Genomic DNA, 12,683 nt, shown 5'->3' on the forward strand with positions numbered 1-12,683 from the left:
TGATTCTCCCCTAGAGCTTCCAGGAAGAGTGTAACCCTGCCAATGCCTTGATTTTGGCCCAGTGAAACTGATGTTGGATTTCTGATGTCCAGAACTGTAAGAGATTAATTTTAAATTAAATTTGTTGTTTCAAACCACTAAGTTTATCATAATTTATTACAGCAGCCATAGGAAACTAGTAAAAGAACCAACATTTCTTTTTTTAAAAAATAAATTTATTTATTTATTTTTGGCTGCGTTGGGTCTTGCTTGCTGCGCACAGGCTTTCTCTGCCTGCAGCAAGCGGGCTTCTCATTGCCGTGGCTTCTCTTGTTATGGAGCACTGGCTCTAGGTGCGCAGGCTTCAGTAGTTGTGGCATGTGGGCTCAGTAGTTGTGGCGCACAGGTTTAGTCTCCGCAGCATGTGGGATCTTCCCAGACCAGGGCTGGAACCCATGTCCCCTACACTGGCAGGCAGATTCTTAGCCACTGCGCCACCAGGGAAGCCCTTTCTTTTTTTTTTAATTTTATATTCTTTTTTTGAATTAGCATTATCATTATGATAATTATATCATGTTATCATATAGTCTTGCTTTTTTTATTAGAGTTTCTTTTTATAGGTTTCTTTTTTTTTTTTTTTGGCTGTGTCGGGTCTTAGTTGCGGCACGTGGGATCTTCGTTGGAGTGGGTGGGCTTCTCTCTAGTTGTGGCGTTCAGGTTTTCTCTTCTCTAGTTGTGGTGTGCAGGCTCCAGAGTGTGTGGGCTCTGTAGTTTGTGGCTCACGGACTCTCTCGTTGAGGCGCGAGCTCAGTAGTTGCGGCATGCGGGCTTAGTTGCCCCGTGGTATGTGGGATCTTAATTCCCCAACCAGGGATCTAACCGGTGTCCCCTGCATTGGAAGGCAGATTCTTTACCACTGGACCACCAGGGAAGTCCCAAGAACCAACATTTCTTTGTGTACTTTTAGGTACCTGCACTTAACATGTGTTATCTAATTTAATCCTCATGACCATCCTATGAGATAGGTATTTTAAAGATGAGGAAACCAAGATATAGAGAGACTAAGGAACTTGCTCCTGGTATTACATTTAGTAAGAGGCACGATCTGGATTCAAATCTAAAGCCATGTGAAAATAAAGTTCATGCTCTTTCCATGATGTTGCACACATCTCCTCATCTCTCTGGGCTTTGTTTTCTCCACTTTTCTTCCACCACATTGACCCCAGAAGTCACAGGGGTACCTGGAAAATGAGTTAGCATGTTACTGCCACCTCCAGAGGGAGGAACATCCAAGTTGGTCACGTGACTGCCATTTTCTCAGGCAGAAAACTGCTCAGAGGGTAAGTGATTCTGAAGCAGTCAACCAAGGCATACTTCATTCCATTCCCCGGGAGTACTAAATTTAACCCTCTAAATTTAATCTCATGGTGAAGAGGTGCTACCATCTCCATCCAAGGGGAGAATCTTGGTGTCAGGGAGGAGTTGAGGATTACATACCTGTGTCTAGCTTCAGCAACCTCATGAATGGGGATGCCAGTGTGGTACATACTGGGAATTAACTCAGTCTCCATAGGATGCATTACAGAGACTGGGTAGCTGAAAAGTACATATTCCTGACTCCTTTGCAACAGGGTTTCTGAATGTGAATTGATTTCTGATAATGGGATGACCTCATGAAATATAAGGCAGAAGTGAGATAAAGTCTAAAGCCATCTTTTTACCCCTTACACTGTCAAGAAAACTTGGGAAAATGTGAATTTTTTTCTGTAGTGGTATTCTAGTAGCCATTTTCCATCTTTCTGAGTGCTGAGAGACAGTGCAATCATCCACGGTGCCAATAGCAGCAGCTTCTTGATTACAGTTTCCTGACCCCTGGATCAAAACTATGGGGGGGTATGTCTTGAATAATTCAAATGATGACCTTGGAGTGTTGGTGACGGTCCATTCTGTATTTTTCTGGGAATAATTTCTAGTAGTCCAGCCTAGATCTTTCTCTCCTAAACCTTATATGCATCAATTTCCTGCAATAAATCTCTTCCTGTAAAAAATACCTAGAGTGGTTTCTACTTTGCATTGAACCTTGACAGATACAGCTGTCAACTGAAAGAGGGAAAATGACAAATACAACTTAGAACATATTTCATCTTAATTGCCGCTAAAGTGTGCAGATCTAGTTGTTCAACAAATATTCATGAGTATCTACTATATGTCAGAAACAGTTCTAGTCAGTGAAGAAAGACCAGTGAAAAAGAGACATACCTGCCTTTTAAGTGGCTTGATTCAGGTTGGAGAGGCCAACACAATCAGGGATAGAGTGTTAGAAATACACTGGTAGATAAAGTACCCTGTATTATCAGGGTACATAAGAGAGTTGCCTAACCCAAAGTTGGGGTCCAGGAACATATGCTGGAGGAAGTGATTTCTGAGACTGCAAATTAATTAGAGCTCACAGAAGCTAACACCGACTCACTTAAGCAGTAAAGAAATTTGTTTAAGTGATATAGGAATTTGAATATGAAGTATGGATTAGATAATAGTTTTATATCAATGTTACATTTTCTGATTTAGATAATTGTATGGTGCTATGTAAGAGAATATCCATGTTCTTACAAAATATACACTGAAGTATTTACGAATACAGAACTATGATATTTGCAACTTACTCTCAAATGACTCAGAAAAAAGGTGTGTGTGTGTATGTGTGTGTGTGTTGCAAGAATAGTTAAGGAACTCCCATATTCCCTTTATTTAAATTTACCAGTTGTTTACACTTTGCCTCACTTGCTTTAATATTCTCCCCCCCAGCTCCTCTCATCCCCTCTCTCCCTCTCTGTATCCCTCTCTTCCTTTCTCAAGGGTATATGATTCCTTAACTATTCTTGCAATGTTGTGTTGCTAAGTATGAATTTATATAAAAATTAAACTTTGTAAACCAAAAAAGTGATGTTGAATTGCCAGGAGGGCTAGAAATATCTCAGGCTCAGGGCTACGCAGCCAGGAACAATACCCAAAATTCACACCCCAGAATTTGTCAGTGAGAGCACCACTACTGCTCAAAGAACTTGATCTTTCTATAATGTTGTAGCTGTCGAAGAGTCCCTTGCAGTCTTCCTGTGGCTTACTTCTGATATAGTTTTGGGAGATTGTTTCCAGTTAGTGGTGGATCCTAGATAATGTACCCACACACTAACTTTAAGGAAGGTGAGAAAGTGAGTATATGCCATTTTCAGCTTCTAGAGTGAGAGACAGACTTTAAGGTGGGAAACTCTGCAATCATCCAAAGGAAAGCAAACACTCGATTGAAAAAAAGTGACAACATTCACTAGAGTGCACTTCTTTGCTACCCATGCCAAATATTAACATAAACCCTTCTTCCCATACTTAATCCTCCAGAAGAAAAAATACTGCCAGTTAACATAATGCAGCTGTTCCTTATAAAATCAAAATGTGCTCACTTTCTCCCTGAAGGGATGATAACTTGGAATCTTACTGGTGGCTGAATCCAGCTTATATAGAATCTCTGTATGATGTTCAGTCCTCTTCTGGTTCCATCATGATCCTGTCTCAGAATTCTGTAACCCATGAACAATATTATAAAGCTAACCACTGTCAGCATGCCCTGGAAGAAACGGATAGAAAAGAAAAGAAAAATTAGTTTAAATATATGCATGGCAGAACAAGTGAGAAAATGAGGCAGATCCTATCATCTTTATTTCTGCAAGAACTCACAAACCTATTTCAAGGGCAGGAATAGAGACGCAGATGTAGAGAATGGATGTGTGGACACAGGGGTGGGGGGATGAATTGGGAGCTTAGGTTTGGCGTAAATACACTACCCTGTAAAATAGATAGCTAGTGGGAACCTGCTGTATAGCACAGGGAGCTCAGCTCAGTGCTCTGTGATGACCTAGATGAGCAGAATGGTGGGCTGGGGGGTGGCAGTGATGGGCGGGAGGTCCAAGAGGAAGGCGATATATGTATACATATAGCTGATTCACTTTGTTGTACAGCAGAAACGAACACAACATTGTAAAACAATTATACTCCAATAAAAATAAAATAAAATAAAAATTAAAAAAAAGAAGTCACAGGGCTATAATTGATATTTCTAACTTCCATCCCCTACCACACATTTTATGTTCTCCTGCCCAGAGCCACCAGCTGCAACTGGTCAGGCTTCATTACTTGGGTTGAAGAACCCGAACCCTCATTCCCAAGGGACCTGAGCCCTTGATGGTCTTATTAGACTGTTGGAGCCCTCCATTAACTTTACCAGCAGACATGGCAGTACTAAGAGTCAACCCCAGGAGATCTGTGAGTCCCAGCCATAGTCCTTTAAGCCTCTGTGTTTATCGGTGACACTATCTCCTCTTGATAGTGAGAATCAGTCATCCCAGCTGGCACCTTTTTTGGCCTGTATTCCTGGTGACGTGAAGAGCTTTAGGCATCCAGGTGGTAGTCTTAATTTCCAATCAGTGGAACCATGGTGTGTCCCCTGGTAGAAGCATTCCTCTCACGCTTACCAACACCTCTACACCAGCACTCTAGAATCATAGGGGTAGAAAACAAAACATTTTCCAGTTTGCATTACGTGCGAAAGGTACACTTTCCACTTCCATCTTGGAGACTATACTTTTGCAGTGGAAAAAAAAATAGGACCATATCTTGGTAGCTGACTTAGAACATATAGCACATCTTGTAGAATAGCACCGTAACCTCGCAAAATCTCCCTACTAGCATTTTAACTGAGTTTTCAGTAGACCATCCTACCTCTCTACATTTCTCTATATTTTTATTTCCAGGTGATGGAATAAATGATAAGACCAGTGAATTCCATAGACATCAGTTCATCGCCTTAACTCTTTCACTATAAAGAAAGTTTTCTTAGTCAGAAGCAATGTTATATGGGATACCATGATGGTGTATAAGACATTTAAGGCTATGGATGGTGGTATGGTCTGAGGCATGGTGAGCAGGGATGTTGAATGATGCCATCAGAGAGCAGTCATCCAAACACTCCCATATATCCTACTTCAATTCTAGGCATCCTACTTTCCAATCAATGCCCTAATTTTCACATAAGAGAAAGGCTATTGTTTCAAAAAGTGCCTAAATTCAACAAATGGAATTTAAATTTGGCTTTCAACCATCTACAGGTATAGAAAGCCCATGGTTTTCAGTCCACACCTTCAGTCACGGTCACTGCCCAGCACAACTCATTGAAGGATCCCATAGGCTAGTGTTGGTTATATATTTGAATAACAGTTTTTACCATAAAAATGAGATTTGGTTAAAGAGAAATGTATATAGAACAAATGATGAACTTAATACTGGTTACTAGAAAGCAAAACAAAAAGAATAGAAAACGTATAGAAAAAGTAAATTATTGGAAATAATAATTTCTCAGTTGAATCTCCAACAAAAAGAGGGTTCAAAATATCATAGTTAAGTTCCTGAATATAGATGATAACTATAATCACCTGCATCAACTAGCTACCAGTTTAATGCTTCTGATGCCTGAAGAGCACTTTATTCTGTTTTCACCAAGTGATTGTTCAGCTTGTGTTTGGAAATCTAAGATGACACGAAATTCAACCCAACCTGAGGCTGCCCTAATAGCTACAAGTTCTCCCTTGTGTTAAATGAAATTTCTTCTCACTGAAATTTACACCATTGAAACTAATTTCACATCTTGAAGTTTTTCATGTCATTGTTAGTGACATTTCTGCAAACACACCTGATCTTCCATACAGAAAGTGAGTCAAAGTCTATTAAAATCCATTAAAAGTACAAAGTATAGTTATGTATACCAAGATAATCTGTGATTCCATTTTAATGATTTTTATAATAGTTGAAGTTCCCCTATTATAACTTAGGGTTATGTGGTCTTCTCAGCTATTAAAATTCATTGAATGAATGATTTCCTTCTTATTTTAGAGAAGAAATTGGGTGCAGGTAGTTTCTTTGGGAGAAGTCTTTGGTAAGATTCCCTAGAAACAACCTGAGATGGATATTTTTTTGCATGTAATTTATTGAGAATGTACTCAGAACAGACAGGTAAGGGAGGGAAGGAAGCAGGATGGGAAAGGAACTATGCAAGAATGAAGTTTCAGGTGAAATCTATCTTCAGTCTCATCCTACAAGAAGCTATGGAGTATAAAGTGTACTGCAAAGCCCTTTTTGCCTTGAAGCAAGGGAGTGGAATTTTTGTACCCCTACCCCATCTAGACATTAGTCATGGTCCAAGAAATGGGAAGTTGGTATAACTCCCAGGAATCTCCAGCCCCAGAGGCTTCAAACATACAAGGGAAATCTTCCAGAGAACGTTGCAGGTATGACCCTTTACCCCAAGTATATGGCAGCTGGGCACTGAACACAAAAACTAAAGTAGTTAAAGGAATCTCACAAGGTCTGGGTAGAGCATCAACAATGTCTGCCAAGGCCCACCTCTTGCACCATTCAGATCCATGTGTTTTTCACATTAGTTTCACTCCATTCTATCACAGCTTCTCCAGGATTCTGGTCAGTTATAATTTCTGGCAAAACATAAGGCAGGAGGGTTTGTGAGATGAGCTATAGCCCCTGTTGCTGCAGTTAGACCCTAGGCTATCATTGATACTTATCATCTCTCACCTCTACTGCCCAATCTAGATTTCCCTCATCCTCAGGTAGTGTTTGTGCTGGTCTATATGGTTTGCCTAGTGGATGACCTAGATCCTCATCTCTGGGGATCCTGAGCTCCTGATTACCATGCCATTAATAGGTCGTGGTTGCTGAATTTTTCCATTTACAGTTAAAACTGGCCATGGAATATCAAGAGACTCCTTAGTGGATCACCAAAGTTTCAAATGTTTCTGCCTGCTCCATTATGTAGCAGTAGCCCCACCTCCTCATGATATCAAAGTCAGTTTCCCCCCACAAGGTGGTAGCTCCTTTTCACTGGCACAAAGACCCCAAAGTGGCAAGGTGGCAGTCAGAGTATTAAGTTAAGTAGGATTCTTTGTTCCCTGGTGGAAGAGTCCTCTTTCTGGAAACTAGGATCTACAGGACCTAAAAATTGTGGGGCTAGGAAGAACAAATTCTTCAAACAGTTTTCTGAGAGCGATGGTGAGTGCAGTCACTCCAACTTCCACTCTTTGATTCTCAGACCCATGTATTGTACTGACTGGGGACACAGTACCACACAACGATTGCTGGTTTAAGGTAAAGAAGGATAGAGACCCATCCTCACAAAATGTCATCATAGTCAGATGTTCATTCCTTACCAAGGCACAATAGCATAATTTTAGATGCTTTTCAAGGTTAAAATAGAGTTTCACTCTATGCTTCAATAAAATTCTCTGCTACAGATGTCATGACTCTGCTCTAGAACCCAAGCGGTCTTCACCATGACTCTCCTACTAGAATTGCTAGGATAAATATGACTCTAAATAAATATTGACTTATGAAATAATAATAATAACAATACCTTATAGAGTTTAACATGTAGAAAGAATTATAATACCTGACAACAATAGCAGTAAGGTATGCGGTGGGTAGTAAATTGTAATTAAAGGGTTCTAAAATCCTTGCATTGTTCAAGAATTGGGAAAAGTACTAATTTATATTAGAGAAATTTCCATTAAGTCAAGGATGCATATTATAATCTCTTTTATAACACTAAAAGACAGTAAAAGAATGTACAACTAGCAAGTTAATAGACGAAAAAAATAGAATAATAAAAAAAATTTTAATTTAAATTTTATTTTGAAAAGGAAAGAAAAGAGAGAAAAAGGAACATAGAATGTATTGGACAGGTAGAAAACAAACAGGAAGATAGTTGGTTTAGACCCAAATCTCTCAGTCACTCTATCAAATATAAATAGAATAAATACTCCTATTAGAAAGGCAAAGATTTTAAGACTTAATGTAAAACTTCAACTATAGGCTGATTTCAAGAAATACACCTTAAGTATAAAAATACAATGAGGCTGAAAGTGAATGAATAGAATAGAAAAATGTATACTTGCAACCAGTAATCAAAAGAACCCTGATGTCGTTATACTAACAACCTTATGATGAAAGGCTTTATTAAAGGTAAAGATAACATTTCATAATGTTAAAGTATCAGTCCACCAGGAAAATATAAATTTGTATGTTCTTAATGACATAGCCTCAAAATATGCATAACAAAAATTGAGAAAACCAAAAGTAGAGAAATATACAACCATAGTAGGAGATTATGAAACATATCCCTCAGTAACTGATAAAACAAGTGGACAAAATATCAGTATAGATATAAAAGATTCACACCACACAATGAGCAGATGTTACCTAATTGACATATGTAGAAAACTGCAATCAATGACTTCAGAATACAGATTTTTTTCCCCCAGTGCACATGGGTGGGAACTCTTCAGAAGTTCCTGAGCAACAGGAATCTGAGATCCAGCCTCTCTAATAGAATAAATAACAGATACAGTCATGTCCGTCTTTCCTCCCTGCAGATTTGTGTTTTAATTCTACTCTCCTATTGAGTACCAGGTGGGAGTTTGTTTAGCCAGGGCATGTGAGACACATCTCATTTGGGTATTATGAGTAAAAAGTGAGCGTAGGGCTTCCCTGGTGGCGCAGTGGTTGAGAGTCCGCCTGCCGATGCAGGGGACACGGGTTCGTGCCCCGGTCCAGGAAGATCCCACATGCCGCGGAGTGGCTGGGCCCGTGAGCCATGACCGCTGAGCCTGTGTGTCCGGAGCCTGTGCTCCGCAATGGGAGAGGCCACAACAGTGAGAGGCCCGCGTACCGCAATAAAAAAAAAAAAAAAAAAAAAAAAGTGAGCGTAGAGACCAGGAGTCATACTTTGGAGGAGACTCAAAGGTCTAGCTTGTTACTCTCAATTCCAAAATAGATTACATGTTCCCAGAGATGAGATGGATCTGGTAAAGCACACTTGTGGTGGGAGATGGAGACACACAACCAGGGAGATAGAAGACAAGGAAAAGCAAATCAGGCAAAAGTGAATTGACACAAAGAAACTCCTGAGATGGAATGTGAATACTTGCTGAGGAGTTTTAAGGGCTCCCCAGACCTTGTAGGTCATTCTGGGCTATGCTCCTCTGCTTTCTTGAGCTATTTCAGTGATAGTAGTAGCTTCCTTTTTAATCCTATTTTTTGCATAAGGCATATCTGCCTTTAAAAGTGTACATAATGCATACAGAAAAACTGTGAAGTTCAACACCAATGTTTATAGCAGTCATTTATAAGAATGGGATTTATGATCATTTCTTTTCTTTTTGCTTATATACTCATTTTGCTAAAGTAAATAAGTAAGCATGCATTACTCGTGTAACTCCTTTGTTTCTGCACTTACATTGTAGGACAAATCTTTTTTTTTTTTTTTTTTTTTTTAACAGCGACCAACCTCAAAAGCCCACAGACCTGAATCAAAAAACTCGAAGCACCAAGTTCCTGAACACTGTCTTGTGATGGAGCTGGAATTGTAGGAACGTTTTCTCTTTGTCAGTTGGATCTAACAACATGTAAGCCTTGAAGGCCTGGTGTGACTATAAAGCAATCCTGCGTCTGGTTCCCACAAACACTCCAAAACGTATAGGTTCAGGAAGTGGTGTCTTTCAAAGAAGTCACTCTGCTTGTATCAGTTTTGGATTTCCTCTCACAAAATTGTCTTCAGAGCTAGTTTAGTAACGCCAAAAGAAAATCAATTTCATTATAATTTGTAAGAAATTCCTTATTAGTACACAATGTTACTCCAGTTTTTGCTCCTTCTTTCACTACCTTCTTTAACTAAATTTCATCCCTTCCTTCTTTGTATACTTTGTTTTTACTGCTAATGTGTTTGACTAAGACTTCAAGGACCTATTGTTGAGAACCTGGGGAAAAGAGTGTGGGAAAGGGTTCTGAAGCTTAATAAAGCCTGGGACTTGGGGAGGGGGGCTGGGAGGGGGCTGGACAGTTTGCATGTGAGGCCCAAAGGTAAGGTGATGTTATAATTTATCACCCCATTCTGGGATGGGGACATGATTAATAATTATTCCAGGTCGACCAAGATGTATGGTCACCCAATGGGTATAGGGAGCAAGTCAGGGAAGGCACTCTGACTATTATCTGTCCACTTGGGCTGCCTTTAGGGCCAGAGATGGGTGTAACTGCCTTAGGGTCATAAATGTGAATTGCCGGTTGTAGAGGATGGCTTCTGTTTGAGGACGGAGCTATCATTACATTTGATTATTTGATCACTGGGACAGATCCATGTTTAATTTAGGGAAATCTCATTCAGTAAGAAACAAACTGAATTTGTTGGAATTATTTCTAATAGGTTATTACAATTTTATGACTACCTACACACATTTTTGTTGTTTGTTTTTGCAGTACGCGGGCCTCTCACTGTTGTGGCCTCTCCCGTTGCAGAGCGCAGGCTCTGGATGCGCAGGCTCAGCAGCCATGGCTCACGGGCCCAGCCGCTCCGCGGCATGTGGGATCTTCCCGGATCAGGGCACGAACCTGCGTCCCCTGCATCAGCAGGCGGACTCTCAAACACTGTACCACCAGAGAAGCCCCCTACACACTTTTGGATACTCCTTAGTACTGGAGTATATTTTCTAGGTATTATGACACACCCACCCACCTACATATTTTCTGTCATCTTCTAAGACCCCACTATAACCCTGGAATTTTCATATCTCCTTCTCTTCTCAAAAGACTAATAAAAGATTAAACAACCAAAAAAACCCCTCTAATTGTGTGATCATTCAGTCTAAGTTGTTCCTTCATTCACTGCCCTGTAGTCTATTCCTTTGTCTTGTGTTTTCCGACTTTGGAAAAGCTACAAATTCATTCAGTTTGTTGGCCTTTCCACATAAGTTGTGTATTGTGCCAAATCTCATTCATTCTCATGGAAATGGGCCTATAACACAGTGTCCATACCAATATATTCAGTAAGTATTGCTTTGTTTCTTAAGCCACTATTCATTGTAACGCACGTTTTAAAAAACTCAAAATCTACAAATTCCCTCTTTTAATAGTTTCAAAGCTAACCCTGCTATCTGTAGTACATACTTTTAAAAGAATGCCAACAGAGCAGAATTCATTCATTCCACAAAAGTTTATTGAGTTCCTCTTATTAGTAGGGGCACTGATGAAATACAGGTGAAAACACACAGTTCCTGACCTCAAGACTCTCAAATTCTTGTAGTAATATCAACAAATAGCTACAGCAGACTGTACTAAATGCTGTAGCAGAGGAACATACAAAGCACAATAATGGAACAAAGAGACTTGAGAGACCAACAATTTTGCTTGGTAGGGAGTTAGAAAAGGCTTCCTTTAGGAAACACTTGTGCTGGGTCTGGAAGGTGGAGTGGAAATTTTCTAGGGGGAAAGAAAGAAAAATTTAAAAATTTGAGCCCCTTCTATGAGCCAGACACCTTACATAGAGTATTTAATATACTACTCTCATAAGACTTATCAGACAGGTTTTTATTATTACATTTTTAACAGAATTTTTAAAAGATTAAGTCATCTGTTCAATGTTACAAAGTGGGTGAGCTATGGAGACTGATTCAAGTTCTGTGTGTCTGATTCCAAAATTGTCTATGCTCTTTCCATACTGCTTCCCAGCAGGGCAGAAGGGTATATGATTCGTAGGTTTTTGTTTTGTTTTGTTTCTATTTAATTTTTATTTTATTTATTTTTTATCGTTATTATTTTTTCTGGCTGTGTTGGGTCTTTGTTGCTGTGCGCGGGCTTTCTCTTTGTTGCGGTGCATGGGCTTCTCATTGTGGTGGCTTCTCGCTGCAGAGCATGGGCTCTAGGTATGCGGACTTCAGTAGTTGCAGCACTCGGGCTCAGTAGTTGCGGCACCTGGGTTCTAGGGCACGCGGGCTCAGTAGTTGTGGTGCACGGGCTTAGTTGCTCCGTGGCATGTGGGATCTTCCTGGACCAGGGATTGAACCCATGTCCCCCACGTTGGCAGGCGGAGTCTTAACCACTGCACCACCAGGGAAGTCCCCTGATTAGTAGTTCTAAATCCTGTATGACACCATCTACATAAAGTTCAAGAACAGGCAAAACTTAGCTATGATGAAAGATGTCAGAATAGTAACTATGTTTGGCAGAGGTGATATTTGGGGAGCAGGAGGGAGACTTTTGGTGTACAGTCTTCACAGGTTTATATATGTATAAATTCGTTGAGCTGTACATGTAAGATTTGTGCACTTTATTGTATGTAAATTACACCTCAAAAATCTACATGAAAACGTATTTACTACATGCTCTGGCTTTTATAGGTCAAGAAAGTTGATCTCTGTATTCTCATAATGCCTTTTTTATTGACAGGCTGCTTGTTGTAGATACTTATTTTTCTCTAAATAAAATGGATTAATTACAAGTAGTGACAGTGGATCAGTCTTGCCTTTCTTAAGCATAGGTCTTTACTATCATCTGCTTCCTAACAATCCTAACTGCCAAGATAATAAAATTGTGGATTTTAAGAGATGAAGAGCTGCTTAGAGGCTTCTAGAAGGGTTGCCACGTGGGTCTTTTTGAGACTTTGATGAACGCGAAACTATAGACCTCCTCCCCAAAAATGTACTATGCACAAAATTTTGCATGGGATTTTGAGATTATCACACCACTTAGGACCCACCTAGCAGCCAAAGATCTCAAATTAAGATTTTCTGAACTAACACAATCATTTTCCAACAGGT

The sequence above is a fragment of the Phocoena sinus genome, chromosome 2, assembly GCF_008692025.1.
Source record: "Phocoena sinus isolate mPhoSin1 chromosome 2, mPhoSin1.pri, whole genome shotgun sequence".
NCBI classification, from domain to species: domain Eukaryota; kingdom Metazoa; phylum Chordata; class Mammalia; order Artiodactyla; family Phocoenidae; genus Phocoena; species Phocoena sinus.